Below are 21,822 nucleotides of genomic sequence, written 5' to 3' on the forward strand. Positions count from 1 at the left end.
TGTCAACTAGATGGCATTGTTGACATAAATTTGTTTCACAGAGTCCGATTGCGTGCAGTCTTTCATTGGTGCTAATTATGTTGTTAACTGTCTTGTACAATGACGTTTTTATATTAGACGTGAGCACATTAGAACTAATGTTTATCCGAATCTCAGTCCACTCAATGTTTGGAAACTGTCGTTCTATTTTGTTTCTTCCTTCGCTTTTCTTTCGTTCCCGCATTATGGCTCTCGATGTTAAGTGTCGGGACTGCCTGAGTTCGACACTGACATAACTAAACTCAACATAGAAAATCCTCAAGTGCTGTAAGCGACTGTTGATATTCTGCACGTCGATCGGGGGAAGCAGGCTTGGAGGTTTAATGATCTCGAAAAGTTGGCTGGTTATGCTTTCTCGCGAGTCTCTTGTTAAATTAACTTGCCTTTTGATAAAAAGAGCAGAGGCTTTATCCGTTATATCAGTTAATCCTAGTCCACCATTTTTAGGATCTAAAGTCGCTACTTTAGCAGGTACTCTGAACACTTCACCTCTCCACAAAAAGTTTGTGATTTTGGACATTATTCTCCTCGCTATCATTCTCGGCATTGGAAACAGCTGGGCAGTATAATAAGCCTTAGCAAGGATGCATGAGTTGATATACTGTGTTCTTTGAACTTGGTTCATATATCGAGTTAAATTCTCTACAATGGCTCCTTGCACTTTATCTGCTGCTACTTTCCAATTTAAAGCCGTCATTTTCATAGGGCATGCTGTCAGGGTGATCCCAAGTGTTTTATGTTGTCGGACTAATTTTGCCCACTCGACGTTGATATTATCAAAACCTCTGAGATTTAACATCTTACTTTTTTTCCGTTTGCATTGGCTCCAGATGCTCTACAGTACGAATCAATCACTGTTGCTAGCGTGGTTACCTCGTCATTATTCCTTATAATTACCCCTATATCGTCAGCATAGGCTCTTATAACTGTTTTGTTTCCTGATAATGTTAAGCCTTTTAATGTAGCATGGACATGTCGGAGGAAAGGTTCCAGCGAAATTGCGAAGAGCGACATGGACAGAGGACTTCCTTGAGGAACACCTCGTTGTATTTTCATCGGCCTGGATTGTTGACAATTCACCGCTATTTTAGCATTTATTCCAGTTGCTATGTTCTTAATCAACTGTATAACCCTATCGTTGAAACCTATTTTCTTCAGTGTCTGTAGAAGATATTCATGGTTTACTACATCGAACGCCTTATAAAAATCTAAAAACAATAAAGCACACTTTATGTTTGTTACAGAAGTTATTGCAATGATATCCCTGAATTCCGCTAGATTTTGAAAAATGGTTCTGCCTTGCGCACAATTCTGATGTTGACTAATAATTTTATCTGTAAGGCATGAAATTCTCTTGTTTATTATTCTAGCCATTAATTTATAATCAGAATTCAGCAGTGAAATTGGACGAAAATTATTTAAATCTTTGTTTCCATTAATTTTTGGCACCAGAACAATTTTTCTCTCCTTAAACTCAGCCGGAATCATTTTACCCTGAATAACCTCATTTACAATGTCCGTGATTTTCGCACCTACTATTGGCCAGTAACGGATGTAAAACTCTGCTGGCAGACCATCCGGTCCTGGGGATTTTTTTGGTGGCGAGGCGCACAGAGTCTCATACACGTCTTCTTCACTGGCAACCTCGAGAAAATTTTCGTTGTCATCTTCCGTCAGCTGTGGGGCTAGGATGTCAAGGAATTCTTCCAAGGAAGCATCACTACTTTGATGTACAGAATATAGCTCGCAATAATAGCGATAAATCTCGTCCATGATATCCTGCTGGGTTCTGAGCATCGTGACGTGTTTTGTTCGAATTTCTTCAATAAAAGTCCTTCTCCCGTTTTTCGTATGCTTCACTAAATGATATAGGGAAGCAATTTCATCTGCTGACACCGAATTTGCCTTCGATTTTATTTTCAACCCTTCCATTTGACTTCTCTTGATATTAAGTAACTTGTCTTTGACTTTTTTTATGTCTGCTATCCGAAGTGAGGAACCTGCTGAGACTTGATCATATAGATCTCTCAAAACGGAATAGTAATACTCTATAGTGCATTTCATTTCCCTTGCGCTCTGGGCACTGTATTGAATAAGCACTTTCCTCAACTTTGGCTTTGCCATTTTAACCCACCAGTCAATAGCAGTGGCATATCTACTACGGGCTCGCAGGCATATTGCCCATGTTTCTTTAATCATATCTTCTAAATCATGATTAACTAACAAGGAAGTGTTCAAATTCCACTGATTCTTGAATCGGCGAACCGGCTGTCTTGTTAGATTTATCAAGCTAAGACACTTGAATGGTCTGAAAAGTACGTAGGAATGGTTTCTACTTTTGTCACGGAAGTTACAAGACTTTTAGAAATATATAGTCTATCAATCCTGCTACGTGATGCTGCCGCGACATAAGTGAACTCAACAGTGGAGGGGTATTTGATTTCCCATATATCCTTTAACTTTAAACCAGTAACTAGTTGTTTTAGTTCACCTGAGAAATTAAAATTAGGTAACTGATCTTTTCGATTTAAAACACAATTAAAATCACCTCCAAGTAATAACTGTCTTGGTGATTTCCTTAACAATTATATCAAGTCATCTTTGAAGAAACGTGCCCTGTCAGCTCGATGAGAACTTCCTGAAGGGGCGTACAAGTTGATGATAGTCACATCATAGGTATTTAGTCCTATTCCCCTTCCGGATTCCAGTCGTTCCACCTCGCTTACTGTAATCCCTTCCCTTACCAAAATAGCTGTTCCAACATTTGTTTCGGGAGACACATTTATGTAACTGACAAAACCGGGAATTACCAAATCCGAAATTAGAACTTCTTGTAACAGGGCAATATCAGTCGCAGATTCGTACAAAAATTCCTTAAGGGCCGATAATTTCAAACCAGTCGTGATTTTATTTATGTCTATAGTGGTGACAGAATAAGATTGCGTCATTGTGCTGTCACTATGTAGTTGTTTTGTTGAACTAATTTAGTTTACTGTGGTTCAGGGTTGAGTTAAGCTGTAACAGTTTTCTCGGAAGGCTGAACATGGAATAACACTTCAATCAGTTTATTAGTTACTGTCCCGTTTTTTTCTACTTCTGATGTTTTCTCTTGTACCGCAAGCAGACTGATTTCCTGGTAAACTTTCTGATTTTTCCTCCAGTGATTCGTGTACGACCGTTTCGGACTGAACATTCTTTGGGCTTGGGTCGCCCCTACTGGATTTTCCCTTCCCTTGGTTACGAGCTACATTCTCATTTGGTTGTGTCGGTATTTTACTTCGCGGCTTATCTGGAGCAGCAGCAGACGCTTTAGCAATTTCGGTTGCCGGCGCCTGCCCTGAGGTGTTGACCGTGATTTCTTGTTGGCCACCACTTCCTCGTTCTTTATTAATTTCACTCACTTTCTGATCGAGGGAAACAAATGAAGACTGCAGTTTTGGATCCTCTCCCTGAATTTGTTTATTAACAGATAGATTCTGATCTTTGCAATCGGTTACTGCACCTGTTGTTTCTTGCAAATTAATGCTGCTTACACCCCTTTCATTTTCTGGTACCGTATGTGTATTATCTATCTGTTCATTAGTTTCCATTCGCATTTTGCCTTCAGGTTCCTCAGCCTTCTCATCGCACTGTTTTTGCTTGCGAAGTGAGGGAGTAGGACAAGACAGCTCGTCCTCTGAACAACTATCAGTTATCCCCAGAGGTCGTTTTTTCGGTTGCATTTCAGTTTCACGAGTAGTGGCAACGGGGTTTCCTTTTGTTGTTAACGGGGGAAATTGACTGTTATCGTGAAGGGAGACATCAGCTTGTCCCGCTGCGTTAACATCCTCAACCAGTTGTTCCGGGCTATTCTTTGGTAACAGATCATTTAAGGTAAGCTTCTGACGCTGTATCAAATTACTGTTAAGCACAACAGTTCGCCGCGGACATTCCTGTCTGAAGTGGCGGGTTTCGTTATATATATGACATGTAACTTCCTGACCTGTATAAACAATTTATGCCTTATACCCACAAACAGTTATGTGAGACGGAATATTCGTCTTAACGTCCATCTCTACACAGCGGACCCCGTTAAAACACTGCAGTTTAAAGCGAGGCGACCATCTTTCATTTGCAATTGATTTAACGTCTCCGTAGTTTAAAAGAGCTTCCTTAATGTTATCATTTTCAATTTCAATGGGGAGATTCAAGACACGAACGGTTTTGTAATGAATGTCCGCTCTATAGATGGAAACCTTACTTTTATAACCATTTCTATGCACAAAATCTACTTCATAGCCCCACTTTCGTAACACTTTATCAACAGTCGAAGCACTGATTAACTTGACTAAAACACAGTATTTTTCCTGATCCAGTTGCCAGGTATGAACGGTTTCAGAATATAGACCAATTACCTGTGTAATCCAGTCATCTATTTCCAGGGATGTCGGCTGAACAGGACGGGATTCTTTGTCAAAAGCAAATACCAGAGTATTCTTCCTGAGGTTTGTAGCTATGGTTAATCCAGCGAAGCAATTTCGGTTAAACAAAAGAAATTCCAAGTAGTAGCAGCAAGACCAGAAAGAGCGATCAGATCACAAGCAACAGGAACGAACACGGAGATTAACGGACGGACGGCACTCGGCGAAGTACAGCGATGTAAACACTGAAGTGCAGCGCAACAGTTAACAGCGGCCACTCGCGAGCGCGGCTGGAACGGAACTGACCGCTCGGCCATCCTGACACTTGATTTGATTCTCCTCGTTTGTTCTATTAGAAAACTTACAGTTGATGTAGTTGTCGCATCCGCGTTGCCACAGTACACCGGCATGTGTTCTGCACCCGTTACACGTTCGCCAGGTGCAGCCGCACAAATATAGCGCAGAATGTACCACCAAAAGAGTTTCTCAAATCCGTATAATCACAGCACTCAATACATTTTGTTCGAAACTAAGATGTCTGTTACAGACATCTGAGATTAGACAGAATGCAGAGGTCTTTCTGTCGAGTAATATCTCAAGTTTCGGTCACGTTGTAATCTCCATAAAGTAATATTTTGAGTATATGAATTTATTTCGAGTTCCCAGTATTTCATCAGCGACTGTTGTTGTACAGAGGATGTACTGGTCAGCCTGCACTGTTTCCTCACACTGTCGTTGGCACTCTGCATCTCCAGACAAGAGTCGTTTTCATACCACAAGTGTCCCTTTTGACGTGTTTGCGGCTGTGGCGCGAAAGTAACCTCACGAGGGAACGTCGTATTTACAACCAACACTCTCTGTTTGTAGCTCACACTACCGAAGAAACAGTATGGTTGCCGTAGGTGCGCTTGTGTTTGATACAAATTTTTGATTTCACTTAGGAGAACACGGCCAGTATCGTGCTGTTGCACTTTACAAAGGATCTCAATGATACACAGTGTGCTCCAGAGAATCGACAAAATCTGTGTCAGGAGTAGGATTCGAACCCACGCCCTCATTCGAGGACCAGAAGGCTCTAGCTGCTACTGCAGCCAAGGTTTTTCCTTGAGTCTGGCGCCTTAGACCGCTTTTTTTCGGTATAACAGTAACAAACATAAACTGCTTCTAGCATTTGTTTTAAATATATAAGACAATGACTTTATAAAATTAAATTCTTCTGGGAAACGTAAAGAAGTGGACTTTTTTTTACATAATAGTTAAAAAAAGAAAATAAAATATCCTGCTTCTGTCAGTACAAAACAATAACATTCTACGTTCCTCTTTTAGGCGCGTACCTCCCTAATCCCGTCATACCTCGCGTTGGTGTCGGGTACGTCTTCAGGTGTATTTGTGGATCCTCTCCACTGTCCTGGTCCGTTCTTGTTCTGATACTTATAGACAATAATGACATTCACCTACCCGGGACACCCCAACTGGGTGGGGTATCAAGCACTCCCAAAAAAATTTGCGTAATACGTTCGATATCTCGGATGTCTCATAAGCTGTGAGTGATGTTCCTGTAGTAAGGCCCAAAAGTCAAGTACATTCTTACTGCCGTCTCGGGAAAGATAACCCACAGTCAAACCTCGAATCCAAGTCACTGCGTTTGTCTTCTTTCGGGGATAATATGTCCTATCTGGGAGAAGTAGTGTGCTGGTTCTATTGTTTGCGGCCCCACCCGAAGGAGGAAGGCGATCATTTTTTTGACCAAACACCATACGTCCGCCGAAGGACCGCATATCAGGCGATGCTCCTCAGTGTCTATAACATTGCACTACGGACACAGTGGCTCGTCCGCCATATGAATTGTATGCAACCTGGAACGAGTCACGTATTTCCCATTTATTACCTGATACCACAGTGCGCGCGTTCCCGTATCAAGGTGTGGGTAGTGCACTGTACGCCATACCACTGACCACGTAACTGTTGGTTGGCGGCGCTCTACGGCATTATTCGGCCGTCGTCGAGTCAAGATGTGATATATATCACGTGCCGTCGCCGTCCTGGTAGTCGGTAGTTCCATATGTACGTAACTGTGTTCCACAAAGAAGGTTCGCATATGGGCAAGCGATGGTGAGATGTGAGCCACCGCTACCGTAGCCGAAAGAGAAGGTGGAGCGAGTTCGTCTATCAAGCTGCCCGTCAGACTTGTCTGGTGTCGTGTCCACAGCTTTATCATTGTGGTTACATAAATAGCCACTGCTCGGTCGCGTACGTGGACGAGTCCAAGACCTCCACGACTACGAGGAAGGGTGAGGGTTTCGTATCCTACCTTAAAAAGCAGACCTGTGCTCACAAAATATCCTAGTGCCGCCAGGATTCGGCGGGCCAACACCACCGGCATAGGAAGAACTTGTGCCAGATGGGGGATGCGAGAGGCTAGATAAGTGTTGGCAAAGGTGACCCGTTGTACCATATCCAGTGCCCTTAACCTGTGACTTCGGACACTCGCACGAATTGTTTGCAGAAGATGTCTGTAACTCAGTGCCGCCGTGCGTCGAACGTCTGTAGTGAAGATAATTCCTAGGCATTTCATCTTGTTGATCGGCTGTAATGGTGCTACACTTCCAGCCGGGAGTCCTCTCCCGATGTTCATCGCTCCTGACTTTGCCATGTTCAGGCGACTTCCCGTAGCCGTACAATACAAATTAATCCAATGCAAGGCCACTCTTGCCTCGTCGCCTGACCGTGCTAAAAACACTAGGTCATCTGCGTATGTTCGGCATATAAACGTGTTGTGCCTTATCGTCATTCCTTGGAGTCGATTCCGGAGCCCGCAAAGCAGCGGCTCGACAGCGATGGCATACAATATCGTTGACAGCGGGCACCCTTGTCTGACCGATCGTGAGATGGTGATGGGCCCCACCAAGCGTCCATTGATGAGCACTTTGGATGCGGCTCCGTGGAGTAGTCTCATGACGACGGTGACAAAACTTTCCGGAAACTTCATTTTCGTCATCACGTCTGTGAGATAAGCATGACTCAGCCTGTCAAATGCGCGATCGAAGTCTATCGAGACCAATACACCCCGGAGACGACATGTTGAGGCCAGTGCGATAACATCGCGGTAGTCGCTGAGTGCCGTTTGTATATTGCTAGCTCCTCCTAGCTGGGTTTGGTCGAGTGAAATCACTTGGCGTATCACGCGTTTAAAGCGTGCTGCAAGTATCCTGGCGTAGATCTTGTAGTCGCAATTAAGAAGGGTCAGTGGCCGGTAGGCCTGTATCCCTGTGCCGCCAGATGGTTTGTGGATGGGGATGATCATTCCTTCCACGAAGGAGGGTGGAAGAGTCACGTTGGGAGACATCAATTCGCAGTACATGGCAGTCCATCGTGGAATCATGAGATCTTTAAATGTACGATAGAACTCTAACGGAAACCCGTCGGGCCCCGGCGATTTGTGCGACGCTCCCTTATCAATCGCTTCCATTACGTCGTCAACTGTGATTTCACCTGTTAACTCCAGGTTGGCCGACTCGTCGAGGCACGCGGAGAGCGTTCGTCGGACCTCATGAAAGGCTGCCTGATCGTGTTCCGCTTCTTGATAGAGATGACCGTAGTGCTCCACGAAAGCGTTGGCAATGTCTTTTTGCGTTGTCACGCGGCGACCATCTGGCAGTACGACCGTCTGTATCAATGTTCTGCGGCTACGTTGTTTTTCTCTGATAACGATACATCGACGGGGATTCTCCACGGACTCGTTCAAAGGCCCTTGCACGGATTGCGACACCCCCCAGTCGGCGGCGCGTTATGGAAATTATTTGGGCCTGTGCTCGATTTATACCGGCACGACGCTCCTGTGAAGGTGCTTGTACAGAAAGTTCGCTGAGCATCGTGAAATAAAATTCCGTCGTGTATCGCCTCCACATCATCTGCTCTCTTCCGTATGCATTTAACACTCGGCGCAATGCAGGCTTAACGCATTCCAGCCACCACTGCAACGTCGTCGGATATGTCGGGAGGCGTCGTTCACACACGTGCCAAGTGTCTTCGACTAAGCGTCTGCACTCAGGTTCCCTAAGGTGTGCTGTATTCAGTTTCCAAACACTGCGACTCCTCCACACTTGTTGACGACTCGGGGAGACCGTGCATATATATGCTATGTGATCTGAAAAAGCGACAGGCCACAATTCCGCATCGAGGATCGCAGGTTCGAGACGACGTGTTACGTAAATGCGATCGAGACGACTTGCAGAGTGACTCGTGACGTAGGTGTATCCACGTCTGTCGCCATGTATCTTCTCCCATGTATCAATGAGATTCATGTCCTGTATGAGTTGCCGCAGCTCCGGGCACGAAGTATAACGTGGGTGTTGATCTTTTGGTGCGAGCACGCAGTTGAAGTCGCCTCCAAATAAGACATGTTCATACCCACCTAAGAATAGTGTTGCAATCTCCTCTGCGTAAAATCGGGATCGGTCGCGCCGTCTGTCTGACCCCGACGGTGCGTAAATGTTAACTACCCGTACTCCCAGCGCTGTGAGCGCCAGTCCTCGCGCTGACGGCAGGTACACCACGTCCTCGGCTACTATCCCGCTACGTAAAAGTATCGCTGTTCCGCTGCCGCCGTCGGTAGTAGGTGTAATGTACGTATCGTACTCATAGAGGTCGGGGAAGCTCTCAACACATACTTCCTGCAGCAGAACGATGTCGACGTCTGACGCATGCAACATGTCTCGTAATAATTGCAATTTGACAGGCGTTCTGATCGTATTAATATTAATAGAGGCTGTTCGATATGCCTGCCGCTGTTCCTCAGTGCGTAAAGCGTACATGAACGCTTATGTTAATTTGTGTGCTGCTGCCCGGTGACATGCGGTCCGTGCGTCAGTCTGCATCTTCTGTGCGGTTAACAACCGGTGGACGCAGCACTCGCCATGGCGGGTGCGTCGTCGGTGTGGGGGTCAGTATCGGATTTGTCGGCCCAGTTCCTGTGCTGGAGGTCCAGCTCCCGTCGTGTCTCTCCGGCCGGGCTGACTGAAGGCTGTGGCGTTGCTGCGGTGGGTGAAGGGACTCCTTCCGTCGGCTTTCCGTCCGGTGTGTCTGTATTTAACCCCTGTGTGGCATGATTCGCGTCGTACTGCTGTGTGGGAGGTAGAACCGCCCGTTGCGCATCCGGATGCACTGTATCGACGTTACACCCAAGTTCGTCTGCTGTGGACTGCAGTAAGCAGGTATCCGACGGCGCTAGCCGTCGTTTCTTGTGGCGCTTCGGTGATCGTTGTTTGCGCGTGTGCGTCTCCGTATCCGAGTGCGGAAGTGACTCCCGGGGCTCAGGGACGAAAGCAGCTGTCGGCACAACAGCAGTATCAATTTCCATTTCTCCTACCGATCCTTTCCGCTCGGTTAAGTGCGTCGTCAGCGCCGGAGCGGCAGAGGTGTGCGTCGTTTCGTCACTGCAGGCGGTCTCTGCCGCAGTCGGTTGCCGTAAACTGTCAGGATTCTGTAGCTGGTCATTCTTCGGGATGGGATCCGTTCGAAACGCGTCCGCATACGTTAGTGGCAGCGGCGTCAACGTGGACGGAGGTACGGGTTCGCCGTTTGGAACTTGCACTATCCTCCGCTGCATACATTCGGAACGGACGTGGCCCTCTTTCCCGCAGCCTGAGCATGTTTTGGGTTGTCCATCGTATATGACTATAGCTCTGCATCCGCCGATGAACAAGTACGAGGGTACATGTTGTGTCAGTTCTATTCTGATTTGACGCACCCCATTGAGAACGGGGTAAGTCGTGAAGTTGGACCATTTTTCCTCAACGTGGCTAAGCACTCTTCCATATGGGCGTAAGGCGTCAACGACCAAGTCAGACGGAAACTCGAAGGAACGTTTGAAAATACGTGTGTTTCGTAAGCCCAGTCCTGCATGATCAATAGTTACTTCTCCAACATGTCCATCAGAGTGACGAAATTTGAGTCCATGTTTAGTATCTCGGATGATTCTGTCACATACTGCATCGTTAATCAGCTTGACGTAAACGACACTGCTCACTATGGAAAGGTGGATTCCGATAAGTTCCTTGTAGTCAAGTTTAACTTCGTCTCGTAGGAACCTTTCTATTTCGTAGACTTTCAAACTCGCATATTCATTCGAAAAACTAAACTTCAGAGTCGACTTTCGGTATGCATGTGCCATTCTATATCGAGTCGTCTAAACGCACGAGTACGCCGAAGAGGTAAACAACTGCGCGAGCGCGAACTTCTCCGGCAGGGACGTAAACAGACGTCCGTGCCGTAGCACCGCTGAAGGCAGACGACCGCTCGGCCTTCCTGAAACTTGATTTGATTCTCCTCGTTTGTTCTATTAGAGAACTTACAGTTGACGTAGTTGCGGCATCCACGTTGCCACAGTACACCGGCATGAGTTCTGCACCCGTTACACGTTCGCCAGGTGCAGCCGCACAAATATAGCGCAGAATGTACCACCAAGAGAGTTTCTCGAATCCGTATAATCACAGCACTCAATACATTTTGTTCGAAAATAAGTCGTCTGTTACAGACATCTGAGATTAGACAGAATGCAGAGGTCTATCTGTCGAGTAATATCTCAAGTTTTGGTCACGTTGTAATCTCCATAAAGTAATATTTTGAGTATATGAATTTATTTCGAGTTCTCTGTATTTCATCAGCGACTGTTGTTGTACAGAGGATGTACTGGTCAGCCTGCACTGTTTCCTCACACTGTCGTTGGCACTCTGCATCTCAAGACAAGAGTCGTTTTCATACCACAAGTGTCCCTTTTGACGTGTTTGCGGCTGTGGCGCGGAAGTAACCTCACGAGGGAACGTCGTATTTACAACCAACACTCTCTGTTTGTAGCTCACACTACCGAAGAAACAGTTTGGTTGCAGTAGGTGCGCTTGTGTTTGATACAAATTTTTGATTTCACTTAGGAGAACACGGCCAGAATCGTGCTGTTGCACTTTACAAAGGATCTCAATGATACACAGGGTGCTCCAGAGAAGCGACAAAATCTGTGTCAGGAGTGGGATTCGAACCATCGGCCTCATTCGAGGTTCAGAGGGCTCTAGCTGCTACTGCAGCCAAGGTTTTTCCTTGAGTCTGGCGCCTTAGACTGCTCGGCCATCCCGACACTTGAATTGATTCTCCTCGTTTGTTCTATTAGAGAACTTACAGTTGATGTAATTGTCGCATCCACGTTGCCACAGTACACCGGCATGAGTTCTGCACCCGTTACACGTTCGCCAGGTGCAGCCGCACAAATATAGCGCAGAATGTACCACCAAAAGAGTTTCTCAAATCCGTATAATCACGGCACTCAATACATTTTGTTCGAAACTAAGTCGTCTGTTACAGACATCAGAGATTAGACAGAATGCAGAGGTCTATCTGTCGAATAATATCTCAAGTTTTGGTCACGTTGTAATCTCCATAAAGTAATATTTTGAGTATATGAATTTATTTCGAGCTCTCTGTATTTCATCAGCGACTGTTACTGTACAGAGAATGTACTGGTCAGCCTGCACTGTTTCCTCACACTGTCGTTAGCACTCTGCATCTCCAGACAAGAGTCGTTTTTATACCACAAGTGTCCCTTTTGACGTGTTTGCGGCTGTGGCGCGGAAGTAACCTCACGAGGGAACGTCGTATTTACAACCAACACTCTCTGTTTGTAGCTCACACTACCGAAGAAACAGTTTGGTTGCCGTAGGTGCGCTTGTGTTTGATACAAATTTTTGGTTTCACTTAGGAGAACACGGCCAGAATCGTGCTGTTGCACTTTACAAAGGATCTCAACGATACACAGGGTGCTCCAGAGAAGCGACAAAATCTGTGTCAGGAGTGGGATTCGAACCCACGCCCTCATTCGAGGACCAGAAGGCTCTAGCTGCTACTGCAGCCAAGGTTTTTCCTTGAGTCTGGCGCCTTAGACCGCTCGGCCATCCTGACACTTGATTTGATGCTCCTCGTTTGTTCTATTAGAGAACTTACAGTTGATGTAATTGTCGCATCCACGTTGCCACAGTACACCGGCATGAGTTCTGCACCCGTTACACGTTCGCCAGGTGCAGCCGCACAAATATAGCGCAGAATGTACCACCAAAAGAGTTTCTCAAATCCGTATAATCACGGCACTCAATACATTTTGTTCGAAACTAAGTCGTCTGTTACAGACATCAGAGATTAGACAGAATGCAGAGGTCTATCTGTCGAATAATATCTCAAGTTTTGGTCACGTTGTAATCTCCATAAAGTAATATTTTGAGTATATGAATTTATTTCGAGCTCTCTGTATTTCATCAGCGACTGTTACTGTACAGAGGATGTACTGGTCAGCCTGCACTGTTTCCTCACACTGTCGTTAGCACTCTGCATCTCCAGACAAGAGTCGTTTTTATACCACAAGTGTCCCTTTTGACGTGTTTGCGGCTGTGGCGCGGAAGTAACCTCACGAGGGAACGTCGTATTTACAACCAACACTCTCTGTTTGTAGCTCACACTACCGAAGAAACAGTTTGGTTGCCGTAGGTGCGCTTGTGTTTGATACAAATTTTTGGTTTCACTTAGGAGAACACGGCCAGAATCGTGCTGTTGCACTTTACAAAGGATCTCAACGATACACAGGGTGCTCCAGAGAAGCGACAAAATCTGTGTCAGGAGTGGGATTCGAACCCACGCCCTCATTCGAGGACCAGAAGGCTCTAGCTGCTACTGCAGCCAAGGTTTTTCCTTGAGTCTGGCGCCTTAGACCGCTCGGCCATCCTGACACTTGATTTGATGCTCCTCGTTTGTTCTATTAGAGAACTTACAGTTGATGTAATTGTCGCATCCACGTTGCCACAGTACACCGGCATGAGTTCTGCACACGTTACACGTTCGCCAGGTGCAGCCGCACAAATATAGCGCAGAATGTACCACCAAAAGAGTTTCTCAAATCCGTATAATCACGGCACTCAATACATTTTGTTCGAAACTAAGTCGTCTGTTACAGACATCAGAGATTAGACAGAATGCAGAGGTCTATCTGTCGAATAATATCTCAAGTTTTGGTCACGTTGTAATCTCCATAAAGTAATATTTTGAGTATATGAATTTATTTCGAGCTCTCTGTATTTCATCAGCGACTGTTACTGTACAGAGGATGTACTGGTCAGCCTGCACTGTTTCCTCACACTGTCGTTAGCACTCTGCATCTCCAGACAAGAGTCGTTTTTATACCACAAGTGTCCCTTTTGACGTGTTTGCGGCTGTGGCGCGGAAGTAACCTCACGAGGGAACGTCGTATTTACAACCAACACTCTCTGTTTGTAGCTCACACTACCGAAGAAACAGTTTGGTTACCGTAGGTGCGCTTGTGTTTGATACAAATTTTTGGTTTCACTTAGGAGAACACGGCCAGAATCGTGCTGTTGCACTTTACAAAGGATCTCAACGATACACAGGGTGCTCCAGAGAAGCGACAAAATCTGTGTCAGGAGTGGGATTCGAACCCACGCCCTCATTCGAGGACCAGAAGGCTCTAGCTGCTACTGCAGCCAAGGTTTTTCCTTGAGTCTGGCGCCTTAGACCGCTCGGCCATCCTGACACTTGATTTGATGCTCCTCGTTTGTTCTATTAGAGAACTTACAGTTGATGTAATTGTCGCATCCACGTTGCCACAGTACACCGGCATGAGTTCTGCACCCGTTACACGTTCGCCAGGTGCAGCCGCACAAATATAGCGCAGAATGTACCACCAAAAGAGTTTCTCAAATCCGTATAATCACGGCACTCAATACATTTTGTTCGAAACTAAGTCGTCTGTTACAGACATCAGAGATTAGACAGAATGCAGAGGTCTATCTGTCGAATAATATCTCAAGTTTTGGTCACGTTGTAATCTCCATAAAGTAATATTTTGAGTATATGAATTTATTTCGAGCTCTCTGTATTTCATCAGCGACTGTTACTGTACAGAGGATGTACTGGTCAGCCTGCACTGTTTCCTCACACTGTCGTTAGCACTCTGCATCTCCAGACAAGAGTCGTTTTTATACCACAAGTGTCCCTTTTGACGTGTTTGCGGCTGTGGCGCGGAAGTAACCTCACGAGGGAACGTCGTATTTACAACCAACACTCTCTGTTTGTAGCTCACACTACCGAAGAAACAGTTTGGTTGCCGTAGGTGCGCTTGTGTTTGATACAAATTTTTGGTTTCACTTAGGAGAACACGGCCAGAATCGTGCTGTTGCACTTTACAAAGGATCTCAACGATACACAGGGTGCTCCAGAGAAGCGACAAAATCTGTGTCAGGAGTGGCATTCGAACCCACGCCCTCATTCGAGGACCAGAAGGCTCTAGCTGCTACTGCAGCCAAGGTTTTTCCTTGAGTCTGGCGCCTTAGACCGCTCGGCCATCCTGACACTTGATTTGATGCTCCTCGTTTGTTCTATTAGAGAACTTACAGTTGATGTAATTGTCGCATCCACGTTGCCACAGTACACCGGCATGAGTTCTGCACCCGTTACACGTTCGCCAGGTGCAGCCGCACAAATATAGCGCAGAATGTACCACCAAAAGAGTTTCTCAAATCCGTATAATCACGGCACTCAATACATTTTGTTCGAAACTAAGTCGTCTGTTACAGACATCAGAGATTAGACAGAATGCAGAGGTCTATCTGTCGAATAATATCTCAAGTTTTGGTCACGTTGTAATCTCCATAAAGTAATATTTTGAGTATATGAATTTATTTCGAGCTCTCTGTATTTCATCAGCGACTGTTACTGTACAGAGGATGTACTGGTCAGCCTGCACTGTTTCCTCACACTGTCGTTAGCACTCTGCATCTCCAGACAAGAGTCGTTTTTATACCACAAGTGTCCCTTTTGACGTGTTTGCGGCTGTGGCGCGGAAGTAACCTCACGAGGGAACGTCGTATTTACAACCAACACTCTCTGTTTGTAGCTCACACTACCGAAGAAACAGTTTGGTTGCCGTAGGTGCGCTTGTGTTTGATACAAATTTTTGGTTTCACTTAGGAGAACACGGCCAGAATCGTGCTGTTGCACTTTACAAAGGATCTCAACGATACACAGGGTGCTCCAGAGAAGCGACAAAATCTGTGTCAGGAGTGGGATTCGAACCCACGCCCTCATTCGAGGACCAGAAGGCTCTAGCTGCTACTGCAGCCAAGGTTTTTCCTTGAGTCTGGCGCCTTAGACCGCTCGGCCATCCTGACACTTGATTTGATGCTCCTCGTTTGTTCTATTAGAGAACTTACAGTTGATGTAATTGTCGCATCCACGTTGCCACAGTACACCGGCATGAGTTCTGCACCCGTTACACGTTCGCCAGGTGCAGCCGCACAAATATAGCGCAGAATGTACCACCAAAAGAGTTTCTCAAATCCGTATAATCACGGCACTCAATACATTTTGTTCGAAACTAAGTCGTCTGTTACAGACATCAGAGATTAGACAGAATGCAGAGGTCTATCTGTCGAATAATATCTCAAGTTTTGGTCACGTTGTAATCTCCATAAAGTAATATTTTGAGTATATGAATTTATTTCGAGCTCTCTGTATTTCATCAGCGACTGTTACTGTACAGAGGATGTACTGGTCAGCCTGCACTGTTTCCTCACACTGTCGTTAGCACTCTGCATCTCCAGACAAGAGTCGTTTTTATACCACAAGTGTCCCTTTTGACGTGTTTGCGGCTGTGGCGCGGAAGTAACCTCACGAGGGAACGTCGTATTTACAACCAACACTCTCTGTTTGTAGCTCACACTACCGAAGAAACAGTTTGGTTGCCGTAGGTGCGCTTGTGTTTGATACAAATTTTTGGTTTCACTTAGGAGAACACGGCCAGAATCGTGCTGTTGCACTTTACAAAGGATCTCAACGATACACAGGGTGCTCCAGAGAAGCGACAAAATCTGTGTCAGGAGTGGGATTCGAACCCACGCCCTCATTCGAGGACCAGAAGGCTCTAGCTGCTACTGCAGCCAAGGTTTTTCCTTGAGTCTGGCGCCTTAGACCGCTCGGCCATCCTGACACTTGATTTGATGCTCCTCGTTTGTTCTATTAGAGAACTTACAGTTGATGTAATTGTCGCATCCACGTTGCCACAGTACACCGGCATGAGTTCTGCACACGTTACACGTTCGCCAGGTGCAGCCGCACAAATATAGCGCAGAATGTACCACCAAAAGAGTTTCTCAAATCCGTATAATCACGGCACTCAATACATTTTGTTCGAAACTAAGTCGTCTGTTACAGACATCAGAGATTAGACAGAATGCAGAGGTCTATCTGTCGAATAATATCTCAAGTTTTGGTCACGTTGTAATCTCCATAAAGTAATATTTTGAGTATATGAATTTATTTCGAGCTCTCTGTATTTCATCAGCGACTGTTACTGTACAGAGGATGTACTGGTCAGCCTGCACTGTTTCCTCACACTGTCGTTAGCACTCTGCATCTCCAGACAAGAGTCGTTTTTATACCACAAGTGTCCCTTTTGACGAGTTTGCGGCTGTGGCGCGGAAGTAACCTCACGAGGGAATGTCGTATTTACAACCAACACTCTCTGTTTGTAGCTCACACTACCGAAGAAACAGTTTGGTTGCCGTAGGTGCGCTTGTGTTTGATACAAATTTTTGGTTTCACTTAGGAGAACACGGCCAGAATCGTGCTGTTGCACTTTACAAAGGATCTCAACGATACACAGGGTGCTCCAGAGAAGCGACAAAATCTGTGTCAGGAGTGGGATTCGAACCCACGCCCTCATTCGAGGACCAGAAGGCTCTAGCTGCTACTGCAGCCAAGGTTTTTCCTTGAGTCTGGCGCCTTAGACCGCTCGGCCATCCTGACACTTGATTTGATGCTCCTCGTTTGTTCTATTAGAGAACTTACAGTTGATGTAATTGTCGCATCCACGTTGCCACAGTACACCGGCATGAGTTCTGCACACGTTACACGTTCGCCAGGTGCAGCCGCACAAATATAGCGCAGAATGTACCACCAAAAGAGCTTCTCAAATCCGTATAATCACGGCACTCAATACATTTTGTTCGAAACTAAGTCGTCTGTTACAGACATCAGAGATTAGACAGAATGCAGAGGTCTATCTGTCGAATAATATCTCAAGTTTTGGTCACGTTGTAATCTCCATAAAGTAATATTTTGAGTATATGAATTTATTTCGAGCTCTCTGTATTTCATCAGCGACTGTTACTGTACAGAGGATGTACTGGTCAGCCTGCACTGTTTCCTCACACTGTCGTTAGCACTCTGCATCTCCAGACAAGAGTCGTTTTTATACCACAAGTGTCCCTTTTGACGTGTTTGCGGCTGTGGCGCGGAAGTAACCTCACGAGGGAACGTCGTATTTACAACCAACACTCTCTGTTTGTAGCTCACACTACCGAAGAAACAGTTTGGTTACCGTAGGTGCGCTTGTGTTTGATACAAATTTTTGGTTTCACTTAGGAGAACACGGCCAGAATCGTGCTGTTGCACTTTACAAAGGATCTCAACGATACACAGGGTGCTCCAGAGAAGCGACAAAATCTGTGTCAGGAGTGGGATTCGAACCCACGCCCTCATTCGAGGACCAGAAGGCTCTAGCTGCTACTGCAGCCAAGGTTTTTCCTTGAGTCTGGCGCCTTAGACCGCTCGGCCATCCTGACACTTGATTTGATGCTCCTCGTTTGTTCTATTAGAGAACTTACAGTTGATGTAATTGTCGCATCCACGTTGCCACAGTACACCGGCATGAGTTCTGCACCCGTTACACGTTCGCCAGGTGCAGCCGCACAAATATAGCGCAGAATGTACCACCAAAAGAGTTTCTCAAATCCGTATAATCACGGCACTCAATACATTTTGTTCGAAACTAAGTCGTCTGTTACAGACATCAGAGATTAGACAGAATGCAGAGGTCTATCTGTCGAATAATATCTCAAGTTTTGGTCACGTTGTAATCTCCATAAAGTAATATTTTGAGTATATGAATTTATTTCGAGCTCTCTGTATTTCATCAGCGACTGTTACTGTACAGAGGATGTACTGGTCAGCCTGCACTGTTTCCTCACACTGTCGTTAGCACTCTGCATCTCCAGACAAGAGTCGTTTTTATACCACAAGTGTCCCTTTTGACGTGTTTGCGGCTGTGGCGCGGAAGTAACCTCACGAGGGAACGTCGTATTTACAACCAACACTCTCTGTTTGTAGCTCACACTACCGAAGAAACAGTTTGGTTGCCGTAGGTGCGCTTGTGTTTGATACAAATTTTTGGTTTCACTTAGGAGAACACGGCCAGAATCGTGCTGTTGCACTTTACAAAGGATCTCAACGATACACAGGGTGCTCCAGAGAAGCGACAAAATCTGTGTCAGGAGTGGGATTCGAACCCACGCCCTCATTCGAGGACCAGAAGGCTCTAGCTGCTACTGCAGCCAAGGTTTTTCCTTGAGTCTGGCGCCTTAGACCGCTCGGCCATCCTGACACTTGATTTGATGCTCCTCGTTTGTTCTATTAGAGAACTTACAGTTGATGTAATTGTCGCATCCACGTTGCCACAGTACACCGGCATGAGTTCTGCACCCGTTACACGTTCGCCAGGTGCAGCCGCACAAATATAGCGCAGAATGTACCACCAAAAGAGTTTCTCAAATCCGTATAATCACGGCACTCAATACATTTTGTTCGAAACTAAGTCGTCTGTTACAGACATCAGAGATTAGACAGAATGCAGAGGTCTATCTGTCGAATAATATCTCAAGTTTTGGTCACGTTGTAATCTCCATAAAGTAATATTTTGAGTATATGAATTTATTTCGAGCTCTCTGTATTTCATCAGCGACTGTTACTGTACAGAGGATGTACTGGTCAGCCTGCACTGTTTCCTCACACTGTCGTTAGCACTCTGCATCTCCAGACAAGAGTCGTTTTTATACCACAAGTGTCCCTTTTGACGTGTTTGCGGCTGTGGCGCGGAAGTAACCTCACGAGGGAACGTCGTATTTACAACCAACACTCTCTGTTTGTAGCTCACACTACCGAAGAAACAGTTTGGTTGCCGTAGGTGCGCTTGTGTTTGATACAAATTTTTGGTTTCACTTAGGAGAACGCGGCCAGAATCGTGCTGTTGCACTTTACAAAGGATCTCAACGATACACAGGGTGCTCCAGAGAAGCGACAAAATCTGTGTCAGGAGTGGGATTCGAACCCACGCCCTCATTCGAGGACCAGAAGGCTCTAGCTGCTACTGCAGCCAAGGTTTTTCCTTGAGTCTGGCGCCTTAGACCGCTCGGCCATCCTGACACTTGATTTGATGCTCCTCGTTTGTTCTATTAGAGAACTTACAGTTGATGTAATTGTCGCATCCACGTTGCCACAGTACACCGGCATGAGTTCTGCACCCGTTACACGTTCGCCAGGTGCAGCCGCACAAATATAGCGCAGAATGTACCACCAAAAGAGTTTCTCAAATCCGTATAATCACGGCACTCAATACATTTTGTTCGAAACTAAGTCGTCTGTTACAGACATCAGAGATTAGACAGAATGCAGAGGTCTATCTGTCGAATAATATCTCAAGTTTTGGTCACGTTGTAATCTCCATAAAGTAATATTTTGAGTATATGAATTTATTTCGAGCTCTCTGTATTTCATCAGCGACTGTTACTGTACAGAGGATGTACTGGTCAGCCTGCACTGTTTCCTCACACTGTCGTTAGCACTCTGCATCTCCAGACAAGAGTCGTTTTTATACCACAAGTGTCCCTTTTGACGTGTTTGCGGCTGTGGCGCGGAAGTAACCTCACGAGGGAACGTCGTATTTACAACCAACACTCTCTGTTTGTAGCTCACACTACCGAAGAAACAGTTTGGTTGCCGTAGGTGCGCTTGTGTTTGATACAAATTTTTGGTTTCACTTAGGAGAACACGGCCAGAATCGTGCTGTTGCACTTTACAAAGGATCTCAACGATACACAGGGTGCTCCAGAGAAGCGACAAAATCTGTGTCAGGAGTGGGATTCGAACCCACGCCCTCATTCGAGGACCAGAAGGCTCTAGCTGCTACTGCAGCCAAGGTTTTTCCTTGAGTCTGGCGCCTTAGACCGCTCGGCCATCCTGACACTTGATTTGATGCTCCTCGTTTGTTCTATTAGAGAACTTACAGTTGATGTAATTGTCGCATCCACGTTGCCACAGTACACCGGCATGAGTTCTGCACCCGTTACGCGTTCGCCAGGTGCAGCCGCACAAATATAGCGCAGAATGTACCACCAAAAGAGTTTCTCAAATCCGTATAATCACGGCACTCAATACATTTTGTTCGAAACTAAGTCGTCTGTTACAGACATCAGAGATTAGACAGAATGCAGAGGTCTATCTGTCGAATAATATCTCAAGTTTTGGTCACGTTGTAATCTCCATAAAGTAATATTTTGAGTATATGAATTTATTTCGAGCTCTCTGTATTTCATCAGCGACTGTTACTGTACAGAGGATGTACTGGTCAGCCTGCACTGTTTCCTCACACTGTCGTTAGCACTCTGCATCTCCAGACAAGAGTCGTTTTTATACCACAAGTGTCCCTTTTGACGTGTTTGCGGCTGTGGCGCGGAAGTAACCTCACGAGGGAACGTCGTATTTACAACCAACACTCTCTGTTTGTAGCTCACACTACCGAAGAAACAGTTTGGTTGCCGTAGGTGCGCTTGTGTTTGATACAAATTTTTGGTTTCACTTAGGAGAACACGGCCAGAATCGTGCTGTTGCACTTTACAAAGGATCTCAACGATACACAGGGTGCTCCAGAGAAGCGACAAAATCTGTGTCAGGAGTGGGATTCGAACCCACGCCCTCATTCGAGGACCAGAAGGCTCTAGCTGCTACTGCAGCCAAGGTTTTTCCTTGAGTCTGGCGCCTTAGACCGCTCGGCCATCCTGACACTTGATTTGATGCTCCTCGTTTGTTCTATTAGAGAACTTACAGTTGATGTAATTGTCGCATCCACGTTGCCACAGTACACCGGCATGAGTTCTGCACCCGTTACACGTTCGCCAGGTGCAGCCGCACAAATATAGCGCAGAATGTACCACCAAAAGAGTTTCTCAAATCCGTATAATCACGGCACTCAATACATTTTGTTCGAAACTAAGTCGTCTGTTACAGACATCAGAGATTAGACAGAATGCAGAGGTCTATCTGTCGAATAATATCTCAAGTTTTGGTCACGTTGTAATCTCCATAAAGTAATATTTTGAGTATATGAATTTATTTCGAGCTCTCTGTATTTCATCAGCGACTGTTACTGTACAGAGGATGTACTGGTCAGCCTGCACTGTTTCCTCACACTGTCGTTAGCACTCTGCATCTCCAGACAAGA

At 45.7% G+C, this 21,822-nt stretch overlaps 12 non-coding genes across 12 annotated transcripts; all 12 read right to left on the bottom strand.

Annotated features, from left to right (window-relative positions):
- Nucleotides 1-12,270: 12,270 nt before the first annotated feature.
- Nucleotides 12,271-12,386, bottom strand: Trnal-caa. The gene is made up of 2 exons: nt 12,349-12,386; nt 12,271-12,316 (listed from the first exon to the last, which is right to left on the bottom strand). It is a non-coding gene; the product is annotated as a tRNA-Leu (tRNA).
- Nucleotides 12,387-13,088: 702 nt separating this feature from the next.
- Nucleotides 13,089-13,204, bottom strand: Trnal-caa. The gene is made up of 2 exons: nt 13,167-13,204; nt 13,089-13,134 (listed from the first exon to the last, which is right to left on the bottom strand). It is a non-coding gene; the product is annotated as a tRNA-Leu (tRNA).
- Nucleotides 13,205-13,906: 702 nt separating this feature from the next.
- Trnal-caa lies at nt 13,907-14,022 on the bottom strand. Its single transcript has 2 exons — nt 13,985-14,022; nt 13,907-13,952 (listed from the first exon to the last, which is right to left on the bottom strand). It is a non-coding gene; the product is annotated as a tRNA-Leu (tRNA).
- Nucleotides 14,023-14,724: 702 nt separating this feature from the next.
- On the bottom strand, nt 14,725-14,840 carry Trnal-caa. The gene is made up of 2 exons: nt 14,803-14,840; nt 14,725-14,770 (listed from the first exon to the last, which is right to left on the bottom strand). It is a non-coding gene; the product is annotated as a tRNA-Leu (tRNA).
- Nucleotides 14,841-15,542: 702 nt separating this feature from the next.
- On the bottom strand, nt 15,543-15,658 carry Trnal-caa. The gene is made up of 2 exons: nt 15,621-15,658; nt 15,543-15,588 (listed from the first exon to the last, which is right to left on the bottom strand). It is a non-coding gene; the product is annotated as a tRNA-Leu (tRNA).
- Nucleotides 15,659-16,360: 702 nt separating this feature from the next.
- Nucleotides 16,361-16,476, bottom strand: Trnal-caa. The gene is made up of 2 exons: nt 16,439-16,476; nt 16,361-16,406 (listed from the first exon to the last, which is right to left on the bottom strand). It is a non-coding gene; the product is annotated as a tRNA-Leu (tRNA).
- A 702-nt stretch (nt 16,477-17,178) lies between these two features.
- Trnal-caa lies at nt 17,179-17,294 on the bottom strand. The gene is made up of 2 exons: nt 17,257-17,294; nt 17,179-17,224 (listed from the first exon to the last, which is right to left on the bottom strand). It is a non-coding gene; the product is annotated as a tRNA-Leu (tRNA).
- A 702-nt stretch (nt 17,295-17,996) lies between these two features.
- Nucleotides 17,997-18,112, bottom strand: Trnal-caa. The gene is made up of 2 exons: nt 18,075-18,112; nt 17,997-18,042 (listed from the first exon to the last, which is right to left on the bottom strand). It is a non-coding gene; the product is annotated as a tRNA-Leu (tRNA).
- A 702-nt stretch (nt 18,113-18,814) lies between these two features.
- Nucleotides 18,815-18,930, bottom strand: Trnal-caa. The gene is made up of 2 exons: nt 18,893-18,930; nt 18,815-18,860 (listed from the first exon to the last, which is right to left on the bottom strand). It is a non-coding gene; the product is annotated as a tRNA-Leu (tRNA).
- Nucleotides 18,931-19,632: 702 nt separating this feature from the next.
- Nucleotides 19,633-19,748, bottom strand: Trnal-caa. The gene is made up of 2 exons: nt 19,711-19,748; nt 19,633-19,678 (listed from the first exon to the last, which is right to left on the bottom strand). It is a non-coding gene; the product is annotated as a tRNA-Leu (tRNA).
- Nucleotides 19,749-20,450: 702 nt separating this feature from the next.
- On the bottom strand, nt 20,451-20,566 carry Trnal-caa. The gene is made up of 2 exons: nt 20,529-20,566; nt 20,451-20,496 (listed from the first exon to the last, which is right to left on the bottom strand). It is a non-coding gene; the product is annotated as a tRNA-Leu (tRNA).
- Nucleotides 20,567-21,268: 702 nt separating this feature from the next.
- Trnal-caa lies at nt 21,269-21,384 on the bottom strand. The gene is made up of 2 exons: nt 21,347-21,384; nt 21,269-21,314 (listed from the first exon to the last, which is right to left on the bottom strand). It is a non-coding gene; the product is annotated as a tRNA-Leu (tRNA).
- Nucleotides 21,385-21,822: the final 438 nt, after the last annotated feature.

The sequence above is a fragment of the Schistocerca piceifrons genome, chromosome 2 (assembly GCF_021461385.2).
Source record: "Schistocerca piceifrons isolate TAMUIC-IGC-003096 chromosome 2, iqSchPice1.1, whole genome shotgun sequence".
In the NCBI taxonomy this organism is placed as follows: Eukaryota; Metazoa; Arthropoda; class Insecta; order Orthoptera; family Acrididae; genus Schistocerca; species Schistocerca piceifrons.